Here is a 22926-nt window from a genome sequence, read left to right as displayed (position 1 = left end):
ATTCGCTTTAAGTGGACATGCCTTGCATATGCAGGGTGTCCCATATAACTCGTGCCAAGAACTCAAAATTAAAGGCGCCTCGGAAGCGAATTGAAGCGAACGCATACTATTCGCAACAGCCTGTTGCAAATCATGTAATCTTTTTTTTTCCCCGTAACTCACTAATTTAATTAAGTTCGACAGCCCAACATTTTAATTATTGGCTGAGGACCCCACGTATGATACGCAGATTTGCAGAGGGCCTTCAGAAACCACCGATCTAGTTGTTTCCTGCACGATACGTCTCACGAAGCCCTTCTTTGCGGATTGCAAAGAAGGCCCGCGAACTACGAAGAAAGGCTCGTGACGGAGCGCTTCCGCAGTGGTACCGTGCGGCCCTCAAGCGTGCGTTGGGTGAAGAAAGTCGGCTCCCGTCGGATGACGACGAAAATGCATGCAGCTGGCGTAGCGCTGCCGATGACATAAAGAAAGCCCTGGCGCTTCCTCGTCGCTGGTAACGTTTCAACTGACCTTGTGGCAATCGATGAAGGCCTTTCAGCAAGCGCCGCCTTGCCAATTAACCGGCTACAGTTCGTAAATTTCAGCAAGTGCCGTAAAACGTAAGTGTTTAGCTAGAAACCCAATTACTAAATGTTTGTTCATTAGTCGATTACGCATTGCGATTTCTCCTGTAAGTAAGAGCAACTTCTTTCAGTAATGCAGCTCTATCACTGCAATTTTGCTTTCTCCTCCAGGTGAATTAAAAAAAGATCTGCTTGATATAAAGAAAAATTCACCGGATATAGATATGCAAGAGCGTTTTTGCATTTCGCCAACGTCGAAATGCCGCCGCCGTACCCTATAATGAAATACGCGATCTCCTTCTGAGTATCAGAACGTCATATAATCACTGCAACACATTCCGTTAACGCCAAAGTATTTTTTTTCTGCGGTGATGTAGCGTTTCAGTGTCTTCAATTCTCTGCAGCTCTTCCATGAAGGCCTTCGAGGACAGAGACGGCTGCCTAGAGGCGCCGGACGGGCACTCCGCCAAAGGCGGAGACAACGCCCAGAGCATAACCGGCACGAGGGCCAGCATCTTTCCCGACATCCCCGCTCTCGAGGTTGCCTACGCGGCGTGCGTATCGCCGCGCAGTCAACGACAGGGGAGACAAAGTTCTTCAGGGAATCGTTGGGGGCTTTTCGGGAGACCAAGTGTTCTTCATGACCTTATGCTACATGACTTGCAGGCGGCCCAATGCCATGGGTCCGCATAAAGTAGACTGCAACAAGGCGGTGCGCGGTTCGGAGGCCTTCGCCCGGGCATTTGATTGCCCGTCCGAGTCCCAGATGAACCCTAAGATGAAGTGCAACTTCTTTGAGTGACAGTCGAGCAGTTACCAATGACTGCGATACTGCGTTCACGTCGCATCGAACCACACACCTTCATGCGCCCTGTACACATACAGTTTCCTGCGCAACACCGAAAGCGATGTCGTCGCGAGCCCCACATGTACTACATGCGCACTGTTTTGTTTCGTGTCTGGAGTGACGTTAAAGATCGCGGGCTCGCTTTCTCTCTGAGCATTTAAAAATAAATATATTTAATGCGCTCGTTGTAAGGGGCTTCTTAGCGCCCTAAGTTCAGTGTGAAGATTTTAATAAATTAACTTTAGACAAGACGGGTGCCACCCGACCATAGCTCTCATTTTCTGTAGGCAAGTCGCGAGATGGAACGCTGCCGCATTTTGTGAATGCTTAAGTTATATAAACGTTATGTGGCTGTAATTATTCTGGATTTACAATGTTGCCCCCTCCTTTACCCTTCTTCGTCGTTTCTGTCTTTTTTGTAAAAGATAGCTGCTGCTGCATTGTTGCTTTACAATATAAATCGCTGATGACATCTTCTCATTTGGCGCAAATTAACTAATTAAGCATGCATTGCTGCTTGATAGCTAAAGCTTTGAGAGGACTGTGTACCTGAGAGGACTGTGTACCTAAAAAGCTTTGCGGTGAAAGCGTCCATAAAGCAAAGGAATAGGCGTGGACAGTGCTCTGTGCTAATTATTCTCTTGGCCTAGTTTTTCTGTTGCTCTTTCGTAGAGTGAAGCGCTCCCTGCAAGTTACTGCCACTTGTGTATTTCGCAGAGCTTCAGTGCGAGAGTGAGCGATATTCTGATTCACTCTATCACTGGCCACTGTAACACAGTTTTTCCAGTTACTCGATTGATGGCTGATGTGCTTTGACCTACCAAGTAAACACGGGCCTGCCGAATAACGCTGAGCTATTTATATTGCTTGACTATGGGTATGACTTGCTGTTGAACTGACGCCACATAATGACTCGTTTATTCATTAAACATTATACTTCCCTATTTCTCTTCGCTAAACTTGAGGCCTAGGCTTGTCGCCACGTTGCCACAGATGTTCGAAGGTGTCTGTAAATCACCCATGTGGCAGCGCCACAACGTCAGCTCCTCCATCAAAAATCATCGCGAGCGAGGTGCCACCGCCGACAACCACCGCGAGTGGAAAGGGGGGAGGCACATTGGAACGAATAGGAACGACAGAACATGTGAATGCACGCGCTATGGTGCCGGCGCATACCTCCATCCCCATACACTTGTCTGTTCACTGATTTCATTGAATAACCTGCAACTTGACTTAAAACTATAAATTTTAATCCTAATCCTTCTTGTCAAGAGATATCAGTCAGACGTCGGATATCACTTTGCTTGATAGCAAGCAGCACTACGCTGTCCGCATGAAAAAAACCCTGGATGCTGCTGCTCTACTACGGTGCCCGCCTGCTTGTGTGAGAGCTTACACCCAATATTACTTCCTTCTAGTGCGCTTTCCATTTGTATCATGTACACAATAAACAGTGGTGGGGATACAGGTCACCCCTGTCTCAGTCCCTTGGTGATTTTAACTTTCCCTTGGCTTCTCACCCCTTCTCACTAACGCAAACGGTATTTGATCCCCCAGTGATCCACGCCATACGCCGAGAGACGTGAACCTCGACAAAACAAATCATCGGCAGGGCAGCCTTGTTCAGACACCTTATCTGTTCTTCCGTCGTGTTACCGGCCGCACTTCGACCCTTCCGCTGACTCCCTATGTCGGACAATGGCCTCGAGGAGGAAAACTTTGCACTGTTAGATATGGGGCCCTTTCCTGAGCCTACTTCGAGGTCTGGAGACCACATCGAATCGCGCCACTGTTAAGGAGCGCAGAAACACGGAAAGCACATTCCGGAGGAGCGCACGTGCAAACAAGTTGAAGGCACCTACTTCGTACGCCGCCCGTGGAGCTATTCTATGCTTGACTCTTCCAGAAAGCGAGGGGATAGCCCGGCACTGTTCCAGGTAATGTGAGTCCTGAAGCCAGATGGCTGTGATGTACCGGGAAGGCCTGGCAGCGTCGCACCGGCCGCCTTTGAAGAGGGCATTTGCAAGCCAGCGAGGCCATACCGTCGGGTGTAGGGGGCCCTCGGACACTTGGGGCCCAAGCGTCGCCACCCCCGTCCGCCTTTGTGACGGTGCGTAAGTCAGCATCGTAAGTCAGCAAGGCAAGACCGCAGGGAGCCATCGGGGGTGACACCACCGCACGGGCGCCTACCATTGGCCGAAAATGGCGTCATCTGAGCGGACTCTCCCGTTGGCCGAACATGACACGTCATCCAGACCTCGAATGGTTTAGAAGACGCAGACCGGGAGGAGAAGAAGAGCATTCCAGAGATCCTGGAGCATTTCAGGATTCCTGAGCTTTCCCGGATTCATCTCTCTCGAACTTCTTGCCGCGGGCCGCAGCGTCCGAGTTGCTGCCGGCCCCTAATGACTGTACGACTGTTACTTGACGTCTCACTGTAAATAATGTAAAATAAATCCTCCAAGTTTGTTTTCATCGCAAAGTCCGTCCTCAACTCCTACAACTGGATGGCAGCGGGGAGATCGCCTCCGAAAACAACAGCTTGTGGCAGCGCTACGTATCAACCTACGTCGAGAGAGATCCTAAGGAACCGGGAAGAGCGAAGAAGAGAGAGCCTTCGTCGAAAGAGGTCCGAAGAAACTGGGAGTGGCGAAGAAGAGCGAACCTTCGACCCAGGGAGTCCGGAGGAACCGGGAACAGCGGACAAATGAACCGGATGGCAGGGTGCTGCAAGCGTAAGTGAGCGCGTGCTTTTTTTTCCTTTTGATTCGCCAGACTCAAATCTTGTGTGTTCATTTTGATAGTTCTGGGAATCGGGAGTTGTTGCATTGTGTGTTTGCACAAATTAAGGAAAACAGTTCTAACCACCTGTCGGAGCAGCTGCCATGGATCTTAGAAGGTTGACGAGGTTAGGCTTGTTGTTGGTGTGCGACGATTTGGGAGTTGAGGCGGACGAACAGATGAAAATGCCAGCTATCATAAAGGCAATTCAAGATAGTGGCAATGATGACAAAAGCATTGAGCTTGCTTGAGAGGTGATACAGGAACCACGGGAGCATGAGCGTCGTGAACGGGAACGTGAGCGTCGTGAACGTAAGAGTGAGCGTAACCGTGAAGAACGCGACAATAAGCGGAAGCGTGAGCTTCAAGAACTTACTCTTAAGTGTGAGCGTCACGAACGTGAGAATGAACGCTAACGTGAGTATCAGGAACGTTAGCGTGAGCGTGAGCAAAAGTATGAGAGAGAAGGCAGCACTGATCAACGAGATCCAGTATTGTGATCAGTTAATGGCACAGAGACAACGGCTGTCTGAGAATTCTCTAGGTAGTACAGAGCGAAAGAAAGAGACAGCATCGAGCGGATTTTCGCTAAAAGCCGACGAGAAGAGTAGTGCCTGTGAGATTGGCTGCAGATTCACAAGTGAAGAGAAAAGGCTAGCTGCTAACAATGCCTTAGTGGCAACAGAGGCCGTTAAAGGCCACAAAGAGAGCGACGAGGTACTGTGCCAACAGATGACTGTAGAGACAGCTAGGCCAGCTGCGAACAAATTGGCACAGTTACCGCACGTGTGCGTCGCTGGTAATGTTAGCGAGGTTGCTAGTGAAGAAAAGGGTACTGCTGACCCGACAGACGCGAGCACCCATGTAGAGCCAGATCTGCGTGCAGAAGTGAAGTGCGAACTGGACGATGCAGTTGAGAGTAGTTCTCGGGATGACGAGCTCCGTAGTTCGCGAGAGAACAACTGCATTGTTCAGGGATCGGTGCAGCTCTCCGCCAGTCTAGATATCCTAGTTAGGGATGATTCATTTGTTAATCATTCGGACTGTGCGCGTGAGACAGCGATCGATACCGACGGGCTGTGTGCCGATGCACAGCGTGAGCTGGGCAATGCAGTAGAAGGCAGTTCGCAAGAGTGCGAGTTGCATAACTCGAGTAAAGCCTGCTGCATTGTTCCAGAGTCGGTTGGGCTGTCCGCCAGTCGAGGCAAAGTGAGAGTAGAAATAAATGTAAATCAATCAGACTGTGCAGGTAAGAGACCGATCTGGGCCAATGAGATTTGTAGTGGCTAGCACGAGGCGCCAGAAGGCGACGTGAAAGGGAATTCTAAGAGAAAGTGCCGCAGAAAGAAGCGCCCTAAAGATAGGAATGCAGTGACTAATGTAGCGCCGCAACAGACGGCGAGAGACTCAAATGGGCAGGGCGCGAGGAGAAGAAAGGTGCGGTCGTCACTGACGATGTTGGCGCATCCTAAACGTTCGAGCCACAGGTCAAAAGGAGGCCGTGAAGCATGTTCTGCACGGACGTGGACAAAGGGCACGGGGCTGTTAAACTCCTCGTCGTTCCGTAGTTCTTTTCGAAGCTCAGCGTGCAGTACAAAGAAGCGCAAGGTGGCAAGACGAGACCAGGTGGGGAGTAGCGACGCGGTCACTCGAGTTTGTGAGAAAAGAGGGATGCCAGGTCGCAAATTGGCAGGAGACTGTAAGGTCTTGGGGGAGCTGATAGTGAGTCAGCCCTTTTGTTGTTCCTCGGCAGCCAGAGTAGCTTTCAAAGCACGACCACCTCGGGTACGGTTCAAAGTATGAGTCAGACAGAAGCGTTTGGAAAGGGAGGCCAAGAGCGCTTCCGTAGAAATGATGTGTTTTGTTTTTTTTATTTTGAGCATCGGAAAGTTTTCGCGAATCTACACTAGGATTTCTTTCAATGTGTAAGGTTTGAGATTTGTTTGTGTTTTCGTTTGAGAAGCTTCGAGATTTGAAAGATGAGGTTTGTGTAAACATGTAGTCTCGCGAGTGTTAGTTAATGAGTAACTAGGCTTTCTTTTTTTTGTGTGTGTAAGTAACCTGAGTTTCAAGGTTATTTTTGAGAGGCCTATCGTAACGCGCGTGTGTTTTAGTTAACCTTCTTTTTTTATTAGCGTTTTTTTATTTTCTAAGGTTAACCGCGTAGGTTTTCAGTAAGTGCATCATTTGCATTGAGAAGCGTCCTTAGTTCATTTAGTGCGTGTCCTGTGTGGACGGAAGGAAGCAGATTTATGACTGGGTTGCTCGTGTGTGTTGAGGGCAGCCGTATTCTGACTTCTCTGATAAGTATGCGTGGAACGAGGTATTAAAAGACGCATTATTTTAAGGGTTCTGCGGAGTGTGTAAATCCCACAAGTTTAATTGTTCGTTTAAGTCACGTGTCCTGTAGGACTTTCAGGGAAGAAACGTGAGTAAGCGTACATGAAAAGTTTGCCTACAACGCAAGTACGCGTTCTGTTTAGTGACCACAAGGCTAGTGCGCTTCTGATTACGTGCTTGTGAGGTTGACCAGATTGTTCACTGGCACCAATACGTGCGATAAGTACGCCACTGCAATAGATTGGAAACATGTTGTTCGTGTAGTTAGGCCACTTAAGTTATGTTCGGCTGTTTTCATTTGTTGTTTGCAAAGTCAACGACCCTTTGTTTTGCTACAACAATAGTACTCTGGTCTTGTCGGCATTCGGGGAGAAATGGGTAGCGGTTTGGAAGGGTGGTTGGAACTGCTTTGTCAAAATTGGGGACAAAAGATCAGGGTTGATTTTGACTCAGTAATAGCCTGGCGAGTCAGGGGTGAAGAGCCTGCGCTTACGCGTGGTGCAGCGCTGTGTTGTTTTGTTTGTTTGACGTATGTTCTCCAGGACCCAGGATCCCGAAGTTCGTCAAACGAGGCTCGACACCAATACCCTGCAGGTTCTTTCAGCGTTCCTGATGGCCAGCGAATTGAGTTCACCGGCCATTCAGAACATCCGGGGCGAGGACGAGCTGTTAGATATGGGACTGTTTCCTGAGCCTACTTCGAGGTCTGGAGACCACATCGAATCGCGCCACTGTTAAGTAAGGAGCGCAGAAACACGGAAAGCACATTCCGGAGGAGCGCACGTGCAAACAAGTTGAAGGCCCCTACTTCGTACGCCGCCGGTGGAGCTATTCAATGCTTGACTCTTCCAGAAAGCGAGGGGATAGCCCGGCACTGTTCCAGGTAACGTGAGTCCCGAACCCAGACGGCGGTGATGTACCGGGAAGGCCTGGCAGCATCGCACCGGCCGCCTTTGAAGAGGGCATTTGCAAGCCAGCGAGGCCATGCCGCCGGGAGTAGGGGGCCCTCGGAAACTTGGGGCCCAAGCGTCGCCCCCCCCCCCCCCCGTCCGCCTTTCTGACGGTGCGTAAGTCAGCAAGGCAAGACCGCAGGGAGCTACCGGGGGTGACACCACCGCACGGGCGCCTACCATTGGCCGAAAATGGCGTCATCTGAGCGGACTCTCCCATTGGCCGAACATGACACGTCTTCCAGACTTCGAAGGGTTTAGAAGACGCAGACCGGGAGCAGAAGAGCATTGCAGAGATCCTGGAGCATTTCAGGATTCCTGAGCATTTCTTGATTCATCTCTCTCGAACTTGCCGTGGGCCGCAGCGTCCGAGTTGCTGCCGGCCCGTAATGACTGTACGACTGTTACTTGACGTCTCACTGTAAATAACGTAAAATAAATCCTCCAAGTTTGTTTTCATCGCATAGTCCGTCCTCAACTCCTAGAGCACGCCTAGTCCTCTGGTGTGCCACTTTGTCCCCACGACACACCGAGGGCACCACGCTTCCGCCAGCACTTGGATTTGGGATCCAGAACGGAGTGCGGGAAGCATGTGCGGTGGTGTCTAACGCAATGCACGTAACGAAGGAAAGACTGGCACAGTGGTAGCGTACGACTTGGCAACCTCACAGAGTGGCCAACTCTGAGGGCAACAGATCAAATTTACTGTCTAAACGTCAATATTTATGTACCATGTCGGCCTGTGTGTACAAAGGAATGGGGGTCGGCACTCATTCCCTCTTATATTTTTCCCTTTTTTATCACCATGCATATATTTTATCCGGCTAGGGCGCTTTAAAGCACCGCGCCCGTTACAAAGGGATCAGCCACAAATCATTTTCTTCATCCTCACTGCTAGCAGACAACACTACTATCACTGTGGAAACAAAAAAGAGCATGGAGATTTACAAAGGGAACAAAGAAATTAGAAGGAAAACTATGTACAACACAAAGGCAGTGCCTTGCTGTTTGAGGCCCGAGCTGTTTGCCTAAGGATAAAAACATACACGAAGCAAATATTCGCAACAAGATGAAGCATGTGCCTGCTGCAGTGGCAGCATACACGCGCACAATTCCGGAGACCGCTCACCACATTCTAATAGAATTCGAAAGAATTCACCCAGTGAGTCTCGCTAGGTAATGAACACTTTCCAGCAGCGCTTCAATTGAAAGTGCACGGAAGTATCCACCCGTCAGTAATCGAGATAAGTACGAGGCGCGCACAGTATTTGTGCAAAAAAGAGGGAAGAGATTGATACGACCGGGTCCACTGCAGGCACAGGTAGCGACACAAGCCAGATAAAGAAGTTTTGAAGAAAAAAAAAATATGGAGATGCATACAAATACTCTGTGAAGGTGGATCAGCGAAGCTGTTTAGCAAACGACACAGAGGTTTCACAAAATTTTGAACATAGGTACGCGCTCATTTACTGTGATTTTCTCTATACGTTCGCGTGGACGACGAGTCCACCCTCCAGAGGAGGTGGAGAAATCTAGACACACGCCACGTTTCGGCGGAAGTGGATACGCAAGCGCGTGGAACGCCGACAAAGAGAGGACGGTGCGAACGCAGGCATGACCGAGGCGGGACAAAGTGTAGTAGCTGTTCTTACCAGCTTAACATCTGATACTGGTTCTATTTGGACCCAAGATATTAAACTTAGTTTTGCAACTGGGCGGAGTGCTTGAAGCTTGCTTCCCCTCCTTCGCGGGTCGGCCAGTTATTGCAGTACCTCCGAGATTGGCCCACGTGTTTTGACACGCAGGGGGGGAGGGGGGGGGGGCACCAGGGAAATTATCACAAGGCTTGACGTTGGCTCACTTCCGTGGCCGCTGGCACATCAGCACAAAATTTGCTGAACAGTTCAGATATGTAAGCCACTTTAAGTTGCCGGAGCCTTTCCCTAGGCCATATTCAGTAGTTGCACATGATAACATGAGTTCGATGGTTTAACTACGTTAGGCATTAACGAAATTACTCGAGACTTGTCCAGTGGTTATATATAGACACAAACAGTTGCTGTACGATGATCCATTTTTAGAGCAAAGTTCTGGTAAAGATCACCAAAGCAAACATTTGCGCTTTCGCATGGTGGCGAGCCCATTTAGGTTGAGTTAATAATTTGCAAATGCACCTCGGCCAGTAACAGTACTTTAAAAGCCCTCTGCAAGGGTGGGGGGAACAAAGGAAGTTAGCAGGAGGGCTACTTCGGGCTGGCTCATTTATACGGTAGCAGGCACATAAATGCAATATTTGCTGTAAAGTTCACAGGTGTCTTAGCCATGAGGCAAGCTACTCCAGACTTTCTGCGGGCGTGCTTCAGTGGTCGCGAACAGTAAAAGTATTAAATATTTGATAGATACACTGGGCTACAATAAATTTGAAAAAATTTATCCGACGATTACGATACTCCCTAATGCGAAATTTGAGCGCAGCTCTATACGTGTTTCCATTTCGCGATATTTTGAAGCAAAGAATTTGAGAGAGACATGTAGCAGAGTCGGTAATGGTCGAAAATCTGATCTGCGGATCAAGCGAGCCGGCGTTTATACATGACTCGTCAAAGGTTCCAGTGTGATCGCTGGTGCCGCATGGCTTCCAGAAAGTACTATACAATTCGCATAGCGCATACAATCAGATTAAGAAACAATCTCACACAATAACAACCAAAACAAGCGCGAACGAGACCGACCCAACAGAACCAAACAGGCGCGGGCGAGAGCTGTGGCGCGAGCAGACGATAGTACGAAACGAGCGGATCGGCTGAGACCAGACACGAGTGCGCATCGAGCCGTAAGGAGGGTCCGCATGACACCAGCATCGCGCGCGCACGTCACTGAAGGGGCCGCTCTCATTGGTCTCCGCCATTCGCGGCTCGCGTCCTTCGTCTCCCACTCCAGCGAAGGGGGGCGGAGCTGGTTACGAGGCCGACGACAACGCCGACGACAACGCCGACGCCGACGACGACGCGAAACCCAGGAACGGACGCCAAAGAGCTGCGCTCTAAAAAGATCACTTAGGCAGTTGAAAACACGAACGTTAGTGGAGTTCAAAGGTACAAAAGCAGTTACAAGACACTTGCTTCGACACAAAACCAAACAGATTTCACAAGTATTAGAAGTTACAAGATACTTGCTGCACTTGAGTGGTGACTAACAGGAATTCACCGTAAGTGTTCTCACGCTCGAAGGCGTCAACGCAAATAAAGGGAAGCTGAATGCAACCTTTCTACGATCACAGCCAAATATTGCTGAAGCCGTCACAGGTACCTTGGCGACTACACAATTAACTAAAGGCTTGCAGAATGCCCTCTTCAGCCGTCATAGACACATTAATTATATGAGTTCACCCGTACCAAAAGCTAACAGACGATTTGTGTAGGCTTGCTTCAGCGGTCACACGCAAACACAAGTTCATCCTAAAAGATGTCGGGTATCAGAGAGCCTCAATGGAAGTTACCAGAGGCACAGCGTTGCTGTTCTTCCTTGACAGCAGATACCTATACTTATGAAGAGATCACAGGTATCTCGACGACTAAACATTTTACTAAGGCTCACTGCTCAGCGCTCGCAGATAACTACATTGCAGTTCACACGTACTAAGACATTTAGTGGGGCATTTCTGTGGACTCGCTTAAGCAGTCACAGAGACAAAAATTAACCCAGCCTTCACCGGTACACTGGCCCGTGAGCAAGCTACCACATGCTGGGTGCAGTCTTTCATCCATGGTTGCAGATGCAGAATAGAAGAGATCACAGATGCGCTATGCAATTTACTAGCCATCGTGCAGTAACGGTTCAAGTAGTCGCAGACACGAAAATGCACTCTTAAGATTAGAGGTACTAAGAAAGTTAGCAGATTTCCGTGGGCTTGTTTCTGTGCTGATCATCAACGAAGAATGGTATCGACCCAAAGTGACGCAAGGCTGATGACGGAACACAGCATGGCTGTAGAGTATGCAATAAAAACGTGTTCGAAACATGTACGAATATTGCCGTCCACCATGTGCACGTTAACAACCTACACTTTCAACAGCAAGATGCAGGTTCTGACAGCAACTTTGCCCTTTTGTCGCTTAATACAAACTCGCTCAGTTAAGAGTTATAAGAAAAAAGTAGTGATGATTTCAACTCTGCACACGGATGAAAGGAATTTTTGTCTCAACGTAAGCATAGCTATGCCAAGCAACTGATCGCAGTAAATAATGTCGCAGTTTCGTCCGAATAGCTAAGCAGTGATTGCGAAAGCAAACTAAAGCACAGATATAATGAATCAGGTGTACGTGTTATCGCCAGTGCATACTGCAGTAAACATTCGCTTCCTTGTTAAATTAACACACTTGGTGCCGTGTGCAAAGCAAGCATGAAGACATTTCACTGGTACCAATCGTCACAGCGCATACATAGACGGAGGACAAAAAAGGACGACGTAGACAAGCGCTGACTTCCAACTGATTTTTATTTTCGTCCTTTTTGTCCTTATTTTCGTCCTTTTTTGTCTTCCGTCTATGTATGCGCTGTAAGTGACGATTGAGACCATGGAATACCAACTAGCCCGTACTCAAACCTTGCTTCAGGACATTTCACTGACGGTAAACACGCTGTATGAACGCTGGCGTGATGAAGCGGGGCAACAGCTACAAGCGATCGCTTCTTGCTGCTTCCATCTACAATGCGTTTCCAGAGCCAAGATTCGCAACCTTTGACACTAAGCTGCGCGGGAACCGCACCCACGAAGCCACAACCCACTGCGGTGCATGTCCGCGTCAGCGGAATTTCGTCAAAAGTGCCCCTACAATTTCTATAGCAACAATAAAAAAAATGGCGAATGTCCACTCTATAACTTCAGTAAAAATAAATGACACTATGGGGGTGCAACAGTCTCGTAATCTTCTCCAGCACGTCGCGCACACATGTCAGCACATACGCTGGCCCGAATGATAGCAAATGCGAGAAGAAAACTGAAGCAGCATGGTTGGTCAACCGCCCTGTGTGCGAGGTGCTGCCACTGAAATACAAAGGCCTAAAACATAGTTCCATTATTCGGAACTTCCGCGTTTGTGCGATCTCTCTTCCAAACGTGGATACGAGAATAATATGGTAGACGAAGCTTAAGCGACACGGTAAATCACCTGACAGAAATTTAATTACCAGTCAAAAGAGAAACTCTCTTCATTAGTAAAAAATTAAATATTACGTTTTCCGTGCCAGAACGACGATCTCATTATGAAGCACTCCATAGTGGGGAACTCCGCAATAATATCGGCGACCTGGGGTATAACATGCACGTACCTTGTCTAAGTGCAAAATTACGACGGCGTGCGAATTCAGAGCAATAGTCTAAGCGTAAACGTTTCGATCGTTACAGACAGCTGAGACGTAAGCTTGACCTCATCAAAATACTAGTATTCACCCGGAAACGTGTAAATAAGCAGTAGTTCACAAGATGTCACCCAAACTTTCGATATTCCCAGAAACGAACGTGGACGGCATTCTTTGACAAAAACACTTGAAAAACTTCTGCACCGCGGCTGGCCAACTATCTGCGCAACAACTGCTGCGATCGCGATACAAATGCCCACAAATGTTTAGCTATTTCAACCATACGCCATTTTACGTTCTCTCTCGCAGTCGCGGTTGACCAAAGAAAATTTAAACGGCAGACGAAGCTCAAAGGACACGGTTAATCAGTGAGCGAAGGCGCGTGACACAAATTTAGCAGTCAATGAAGATCGACAAACGTTACCCATTACTAATACAAAACACTACTACTACTTGCGAACGAGCTTTAGTATAAGTAGCGTAAATGTATCGATCGTTACAGGAAGCTGAGACCAAAGCTTGATTTTAATACCAGAATAATACCATGCGTCCGACCACATGCAAATAGGCAGCAGCCTAAGAAGTGGCCAAAAGTTTCGATATTGCGAAAAATGTGCCCGGCACTCACTGTTTGGCACGAATATATATATATATATATAAATATATATATATATATATATATATATATATATATATATATATATATATATATATATATATATATATATATATATATGCTTTACGTGGTGGTAGTTAGACACAACGATAAGTCTCGCGGACCCATCCTGTGGGCTACATGGAAGGAGTCATCGGTTTTAAAGTTTCAAATTCCGAAATCTCTCCTCGGCGGATATCAGCGCTGTGCAGAAATATAGGAGAGAGTAAGCTAGGAAGTTTGCGGAAATCCAGTCAGATGCGACCAAACGCAGCACAACGGAGGGTCAATCGCTGATTGATGTTACCGTCGCCGCAAACCATGGATATATACCATGCCCGTAACTCGATTACGCGCGATGATGCTACGCCTTAGGTTCGCATTACGATTATGCGAACGCCTTTGACTGTTGTTGCGCGTAACATCGTGTTACTGTGTGCATTTTTCTTTTTTTTCTTTTGCTCTCTTCCTTTTCCTTTTATTCCCTTTACCCCTTTCCCCAGCACAGGGTGGCCAGCCGGTATGTACACTTGCTAACCTCCCTGTCTTTCCTTCCCTTTTGTCTCTTTCTCTCGATTACGTGCAGACGCGATACTTCAGTCGAAAAGATGGCAGGGCTGCTAATAGAAGAACACTCACTTCATGAACGGTCACTTACCTATTGATAGGCGTAAGACGCAAAGGCGCCGCAGAAATGGAGCTCGAAAGCGCACGATGAAAACATTGACCTAGAACTGACAAACGTTCATGCTGGAACTCATGAGCACATGGCACAACCACCGCGTTCAGAGAACTGCGTGTGTAAGTGCGAACTGAACGTGTAAGAGCGCGAAGCGCACAAGCAACCTTCAGGCTTTCGGGCATTCCGAGCTTACAGAGAAGGACGAAGAGATCCAATAAGACGGCGGTGTTATGTCATGTGATCGACTACGCGCAAATCAGCGCAAGGCGTGCGCGTGAGTGCAACCGACCGTGGCTATTCAGCAGGATAAAGGCAGTGACTGCTCTGTTCAACGGCAGGGCTTGCAGCCATTGCAGATGTTGCTGCACTTGGCTTTCTCGGCGTGTTCGGAGAGCGTAGGCGCATAGGATACGATTGATTCGGTTACGCCTCGCGGTAGGTGACAATGCGCAGCTAAAACCCCTTAAACATCGTAAAGCAGTGACACTCTCTTCCTTCGCCTTCACTCATCCTCGTTTCTCCTCTATTTCACGCTCCCTCCTCGCCCGTGGCGCCGCCTACACTGCTCGAGCGTAGCAACGGCGCCAACATGCGCTCCTCGCAACTCCGTAGATGCTTCTCGAATAAAAATGGCGCTGATGCACGGGGCGAGGGCACACGTGGTGCTATTAGGCCAATAGCGACGCGGCGTCGTCTTCGGCCAGAGCGCGCGAGGAGGAGGTGGCTTTTTTCAAAGCGTGGCACTACTTCACGAAGAGTAAGGGCTTTATGCACAGCTGTTCCGGCGCTCTGCCTGTCGCTTTGTGACATTTCGTGTACGTTCACACTTGGTTTCATAGGAGTCGGAAGCGGAAAAAACATGACAACTCCGCCCGCCTAGGTGGAGAAATGGGCGGGATACCAAGCGGTGAGCCTGGCTTTCAGACGCTTGTTATCAGCTGCAAGGCTGCTCTTTTCCAATTTTGCTGTTTTAAATTCCTTGCTCTTGAAAGTCATGGCTTCCCTTATGTCCTCAACCTCCACTTTCAGCTTATTCACCCTTGGAAATGCATGCAGTTACTGCGACCTTCACAGATTCCGACGCGTTGTTTACGGCAGCTACTCTTTTTTTCAATAGACATATTAAAATCTTCAAAGTCTTTCGAAAGTCACGCAATGGTAGGAGCCATACAAACAGGAGCGATTAGAGTACAGCGGTCAGGTAAAATATATAAATAAAATAATGTAAAAATCCAAATAAAGTAATTCAGTCACCTGTTTAGGCAAGGCAGTCACATTGGAGGCTGGGAACACAGCAGTCCGCAGGAACTGATAGCTCGCTCAAAATAATCCAGCCGGACGGTTGTGGGCACCTTAAGTATCTGGCAAAAAGTGACTCAAGTGGCTTGCAAAAGAAAGTGTCCACGTCTGCAAGTTATAAAGTCACCCAGACGGCGATATGCAAACGACCAGCAGAATCGCCGACAGGAAGCGCCGACAGAGTAGATGCTGGGAATGCATTAGTTCGCAGGCTCTGATCGCTCGCTCAAAATCAATGAAACTCAAAAGATCTTTTATATCAAGCGTGCAAGAATAACGCATTGCATACAATAATATGCAAGGATAACGTTTTGTGCTCTGTAGGTAAGCACACCAATGAGCACTTTGAATTTGCTGGCTAGTGCTTTGAATGTGTAACATTCACAACTCCTTGCTTCTATAGGGCAGCGTAATTCTAATGAGAATGTTGATTTCAGGTTAGTGGCTGGGTGCAAAGACAAAACTGAAGAAATTAAACTGTTAATTTCACCATAATTGCTCGATTCATTTGCATATTTTGCGACAACATTTTGGCTGACACCTTGAAGCCGTACCTGAGGGGGTATTCTGTACGACTCCACCTAGTGGACTGTCCATTTCGGCCGCTGCTGATTGGATGCAGCTGTACGAGATAGGAGGAGACGAGTGGCCCTAGCCAATCAGCAGCACCCGAAATGGACAGTCCATTAGGTACACTCTTACAGAATACCCACCTGATGGCATTCCAAGTTTAACATTAGTGACTCTGCTGCCAGCAGATAGCCAACCAGTGGAAACCGAATGTTCATCTGGAATGGTGCTAAGCTGCATTGCATGTTTAACATAAGAAGTTTTGCTGCGGGCTTTGATCCTTAAGAGCACCGAGTTTTGGACAAGTTGGTTACGCATAACATATCACAGTCAAGCGCGCACACACCAGGAAAGAGTGAAGAGTAGACAACACAAGCGCTTAGTTGTCTGCTCCTCACTTTGAACTTGTTTGTGCACGCTTGATCGTGATCTGCTTTGATTCTACCTGTTCTTGACTTGTATTTCATCCGGAGCAGTTGTAGTGTTGGCAGATGTTGCACGGAAATGTTGCGCGGCACTTCCCCCGTATATTAAGTGCTCCATTTTGTATAACCATAGAACTGAAACCATGTTACTGTCGTTCAATTAAGCTTACGTGTAAACACTGCAAAGTGCTTCCAGGAATTCTTTATGCTAAATCTTTGAACTTCTGTTCATTAAGTTCTGACCTATGACTACATGAAAATGTGTTGTTTCCATTTCTTTGCATTAACTCAATTGTATCACACGTCCTATATCAATATGTATCAAAACGTTGGGACAAGCTGTGTTTATGACGTAAACTAGTATGACTTGTCTCTTATTTAGAGGAAAGGAGAGGAAAATGAAAGTGAGACTTCGGTGGTGCTATTCTTGGAATGGGCACGTGAACACTCCTGGACTGCAAGTAGCCGCAACTGTAGTAGCCATCTGTGGCAATGTGAAGTAGTTGCAGCTGGTGAGTGGGTTGTTTGTTTTAGGGGTAAGGAGGAGGAGATATTCTCTACCGTAAGAAATGTGAATGTTTTGCTTGAGGCAGAGATCGGAACTATTTCGAAATAGTAGGGGACTTCTGGATGTGTTCATTGTGCAACCTAATGACCGAACTCACCACTGCTAGCTTCATTGATTGCGTACTGGCATTCTTGCAATATGACATGGCTGATTGCTACGCCTGTAGCGAATTAACACATGCATTGCAGTGACATTATAGTGTAAAATAGTTGTATTCTCATAAAAAGTATTCTTTAGATATTTACAACTCCACGAGTGAGCGCTTGCAGAGAATTAAGTGTTTCCAAGTTCAAAGTTTTTAACCGCTTTTATTTTTGTTAATGAAAGAATAAATGAAATACTAATGTAAGCCTAGAAGCATCTATGTTAAAACTTTTTTAATTTTTTAACGATCAAAGCTATAGTTCGCTACGTCCAACTGAAGAGTTTTTATTGATGGTTGACAAGTAAATTGAACGATAAATGTCAATTTTGTCAATGTCAATGGTGCCAGAGTCACTAACGAACCTCTGTCCGCCTCAATGCTTCGGCAAATCGTGGACATATTGTTCGAGGTGATGGTGAGGATAACAGTATGAGTAGGAATGCTGCCTGCCTTGCTCCAGATAATGACAGTAATTCATTTCGAGCTACCACCTATTAAGTTTATTGCGGCAATCATTCCTTTACAGTTTTTATTTATAACTGGTGCATCATAGATTCAACAGACGTTGGTCAGTCTTTTTCAGTATACTTCAAGAGCACAAGTGCGCACCCTTCTTCCACAGTTTCCTTATTAGGGTTCCATAACTTAGTCATCAATTATTACTTAGGTCATCAGTTTTCTTGTCTAAGATGGACAATATTTGTCCTATTATTCTAGAAATCTTGCCAGTCTGATGTTCCTTCACAACCATTTCAGCTTCTGACACCTTCGTCAATAAGTTTATATCTAAAGTATACAAATTATCAAGAGCAAATGGGCTGCGTGACTAAGACAGAACTTCTGACCACAGAGAGTTGCTTCTCTTTGTGTGCAAGTCTTTGTTGCTTTCTAAGTTGTAAGTTATGATAAAGTTAGATGCAGTTAAAGTAAAACTGCTGTCCTTGGCTGTGTATCTTTATTGCAGGTTCCCAACTCAGCAATATTTTAACAGAGCGATGGTTCAACTTCTGGTGAACTACCCACAATGAGATGCCATGGGAAGTCTTACGGTTAGGAAAGATTTATTCCAGCAATTGAAGTTGGGCAAATGATATTTTAAGCTAGGAAATACTTGTTATGTGCTCGCGCGGAAATCTTTCGTCACCTAGTGTAAATGTTAAATGAGCCCTAGAACACTTTTCTACCGAGTCATACAATGAGCGCACTTTAGATGTACATCGTGCCGCGAATCTCATGCCATAACCATTTTTCGAATCCTTCAACTCGAAGGGAAGTTACCGCACCGATACTTGGCTTTGTCTTCGTTTCCGCTCGAGCTCAGGAACTTACACAGCGGAGAAGGCAAGAGAGCAAACCTCCCGCGGAACGTTGAGCGCTGCGGTGGCGAAAGGGCTCTTCACGCCATCCCGTGGTAGCCGGAGTAGACTACGTTACGCATCTCGCCGCTACAAATTCAGAGGGCAGTCTCAGTAGACGCTGCTGTGCAGAGTGCAAACATAAAGGGATCTTTCTGTCTTTTTAAAAAAAAGAACATAAATAAGCATTTTTAATTTATTTAACTCAAAGTTAGCAAATATGCATTACTGACAATGTTCTCGTGGTCATGAAATCGGCCGATAGCGTTGGTAGGACAAGTGCTTTCGATGACATTTCGGAAGGCGAGGGCGAGCGACTAGTCGCTGCTTTTGATACAAGATAGTAAATTGCCTGCTGCATACACAATACTGCTTGGCTTGCATGTTCACTGAAGCCTTATTAACCGAGCAGCAATATTATTTTACTTAGTTGAAAGAGTGTTTCAGTAACCCTTTATGAGCCGCTGTGTGTGTGTTCCACACAGATATTAAGTTAGCCGAGACGAGCCACGAAAGAAATGCGTGGCATTTCTATCTTGTTTTCTGGTCAGTGGACCTTCATGTATTAATAATATGGTGCCCTGCAATATCCTTCGGCCCTAAAGTTTCCAAAGGAAAATTTTCTCAGCCACTTCATGGTATGCTAAAGCTACCAAGAAAACGCATGCGTATTTATGAGAATGCAATGTTCGTAGTTTAAGACTTTATCCTACCCCGAGGCTCGGATTCGAGACCGCCTTTTTCGGGCAGTCACTCTACCATGTGACCTAACCGGGAATTTAGTACGTTTCAGATCCCAGACGAAATTATCCAAAATTGAATAAAGAGGCAGAAAATGAGACAAATCAGCTGTAGAAGTGTGCAAAACGGTGGAGTATAGCTTGATGTAGATACAGCGGTACGACAACTTCTCTTTGATGATTCTTTCTTCACCTTACAGGATTTCTGCAGAACAGATTTGGAAGATTTAAGAAGTTTTGCACAGTTTCCAGTGCGAAAAGATCAGAGTGCCTCCTTTCCTTGGGTAGTACGAATGCGTACTGAGCACGTACTAAGCACATATTTAGCACTTGCTTACAAGTCACTTTTTTTAGTCTTTCTGTATGTATAGTTGTTTCTACAACTTTGCCGTACAGTGTTCTCACTAACTAAGCTTCTTGTTTGCAATCTTCTAATTGCTAACGTTCATTGCTGTATTCCTTCATATGTGTTTATTGTATATCTGTTGTATCTATGAAAATATGTAACCCACTCCGGCCTAAGGTCTAAACCTAGGCCGGTAGTACTGAAATGTGTCGATAAATAAAATATTGCTAAACGTTCTCTTTTTTACTGTCATTGAATATAATTTCAAGTACAGCGCACATTTTGTCAAGGTGTATCATTGCTCGGGAACATTGTTTCACTGAGTGATGTAGTTTATGCAAATTCTTTACTTATATGCGGCGTCTAAAAAATTGTCACTACATCCATCATTTCAATATGATGGGCGACTATAATGCGATTAGCATTCTTTAATAGTGTTGTGTAATAAGGGATATTTGAGAGAATTCTAGTGATGAAAAACTGACGGAACATGAATGAATAAATAATTAAGGTTTATTTTGACAGGAAGAAAATACGAACGATTTCTGTCAGCATCAGACGGAAGTGTGATACATACAAAGCAAAGTAGTTTTAAACCATGCTCTAGCTTCTTTCTCATATTTCCGCGGTACAGTAATGTACGTATGCATATACACACGAACGATGTAAATGCTGCATACATCTATGCAGATAAGAGGAAGCTTTAGCTCTATCCCAACTCCGATTCGTACAAATTCAGTGCTGAGATAACCCTTAGCCGATATTAATGAAATTTGTTGCATGTTAGAGAGAACGGCAAATTGTAGTTATTTCTGGAAGCATTATTCTCATTTAGGGCGTGAATTTTTTTCGCAGTGATACATAAAAATTGCAAGATCAAAAATATGGTAGCACGCATTTTACAAACTTGTCTCTGCACCAAAAACCGATATCGAAATTTTGTGAATTTTTGAAGATCCAACGCGGACAAATTTCGTATCCTAATTTATATGTTGCACAAAAATGTTACTATCGTTAGAAGGGTTTTGCAACAGTCCGACTTACCTATTAGTGATGTACTTAAATATCATGCAAAATATAGCAGTTTTATCCGCTCTAGACATATTAGTGCGCTAAATACTATTAGGCACAATTTACAAAATTTTGACAAGATTTTTGCATTGCTTGGTTACACAGTTGGAAACCGAATAGTTTCGTTGCCTGAAAATGTACGATTTTCAGCAATCTTTACTAAAAAAATGTACCACCGATTTCAAATGTTATCTGCGAACAGTCACGAGATTTTAACGCTTTCTTTTAAATGCCACAAACCTCCTAAAACTTGGTGGCGTGGTTGCCGAAAAAAATACAATTTTTCCTTAAACATGTGTTTAGATAGGAGTCCGGACGTGAAGCTTCCTCTGTAATTGCTCCCCAAACATTCACCCAGCGCTCTCCGGTGGAGCAAAAAACAGCCGACCACCATGCAGTCAGAGCGTCGTGTTTCCATTGTTGAGTCCTGTACATGTCATGAAGAATGTAACGCTGTCAGAAATAAAGAGAAAACGTGTCGGTAAGGCTACGGAGTCGAGCATTTCCATTAGCCCTAATCTTAAGGCTGGTTTGATTCGCCGTGACCTAAGCAGACAATCCGCGATGACTTCCACGTTTACAAAGCACGTGTTATAGCGACATATGACAGACTGCATCAGCAAAAATACAGCATGATCTGGGGCTTGTCTTGAATCTGCCTTGAACGGCCACTATACTTTAACGTTTTCGTTTAAACGCAACAAATCTCAACAAATCTGGTGCCGCGGTTGCCGAAAGAAAAAATGTTTCTCCTTTACCCTCTGTTTATATAGGAGTTTCCTAGGAGAAGTTGCCTCTTAAACCAAATACGCATCAGTTCAGCAGCATTGGTTCATTTCGCTGTGTTGCCTTGTAGACCATCAATGATAGCGACGAGCAGAGGGCGATGGATAGGCAAGTATCCCGCATACACGGCAGATTATAGTGCCCGAATCTCCGGACAAAGATGTAATCAAGCAGTCTGCCACTTCCGGCTGCGAGCACTATGTCTAGGATTAGTCACGCAAAACAATCGGTGAATTGACTGTCGATAGCAGTGATTGTTTTTCCTAAACTATGAATCATGCAAAATGATTATCTATAATGATATTCATAGTTATACCAATAGTGCGTTGTCGATGTTACTATGAAGTGTGAGCATTCTTATGTTTCATGGAAAATTTTAAAAATCGCCTGTGGCAGACGGTATAATTCTTGTCGTTGAGCTGGATTATCCGAAGAGGCGAAAATTACCAGTGCATGAAATCGAAACATTATGAAATGGAGATCAAAGCGTCTGCCATGCACATGATATGAATCCGGAACTCTTGAACTTTGAACAAATACAGCAACCTCATAACAGTTAACATATGGGTACTGCTGGGATAGCTCCTCTAGTGCCAAGGAGCAGTTAGCCAGGAAGGTCACTTGTATGGCCCTGCGAATCGTCTGAGGTAAACATTTCCTGCGTTCCTTTCAGACAGTGCTGTTTATTCATGCCATCAATTGTTCCGCTAAAGTAAAATTGATCACGAATTATAGCAGATCACCTCTTGAGAATTGTGTTTTTTATTATGTCACAGAAAATATCTCTTTTGGCATTCACACACAAGTTGGCCAGTTTTTCATAATGCCATTTTTGAAAACTAAGGGTGTAGCGTAAAATACGTTTACAACGATGAGTAGGGTATCCGCGAAAAATTTTGTAATGAAAGATTCTCGTGAAATTTGTACTATACAACTATTACAAAATGGGCAACACACTGCACAAATATAGTTCATTTTCCAAAATGAATCGCCTCATGTTGCTTTTGCTGTTATGACACCTACCATGGCACGGTTCTTGCACTCCATTAGCTGCATCCCTATGTCATCATGTATATCGCTGGGCTTTTTCTTTCAACAGGCTTGCACTTGAGAACAGTCGGTAAAGTTGCCCTAATGTGTTGTCCCGGGCAGGCTGTTCTACTTTTTATGAAACGTATCTTCTTTCTAGAAGCTGCAGTATATGCGCAATTCAGGCACATGGATGGGTGTTTGACGCCTTGGTACCACATCTCCAAAGTGTGACACACAACAAAAGGTTTTCAAAGTAACGGTGAGTGCAAAACCTTTTTTTTTTGAACACGCGCAGCCAAGTATTCAGGATCCTGTACGTGGTATCTGTGGACGCGCTCGGTGCATTTGTCGCCGCCATGAAGCGCGTTTCGCGCACACCCCGCTTTCCTCCTCACTCCGCTTTCAACTTC

At 46.0% G+C, this 22926-nt stretch overlaps 1 protein-coding gene and 1 pseudogene across 2 annotated transcripts in view; one reads left to right on the top strand and one right to left on the bottom strand.

Annotated features, from left to right (window-relative positions):
- The window catches only part of LOC135917388 (uncharacterized), a 153729-nt gene that overhangs the window by 94464 nt on the left and 36339 nt on the right, over window positions 1-22926 (bottom strand). The gene's annotated exons all lie outside the window — the stretch shown is intronic.
- Window positions 9096-9275, top strand: LOC135917393 (U2 spliceosomal RNA; annotated as a pseudogene).

This window comes from Dermacentor albipictus, chromosome 2, assembly GCF_038994185.2.
Source record: "Dermacentor albipictus isolate Rhodes 1998 colony chromosome 2, USDA_Dalb.pri_finalv2, whole genome shotgun sequence".
Lineage (NCBI taxonomy): Eukaryota > Metazoa > Arthropoda > Arachnida > Ixodida > Ixodidae > Dermacentor > Dermacentor albipictus.
The sequence above is the reverse complement of the archived record's forward strand: the minus strand, read 5'-3'. Positions and strand labels throughout refer to the sequence as shown.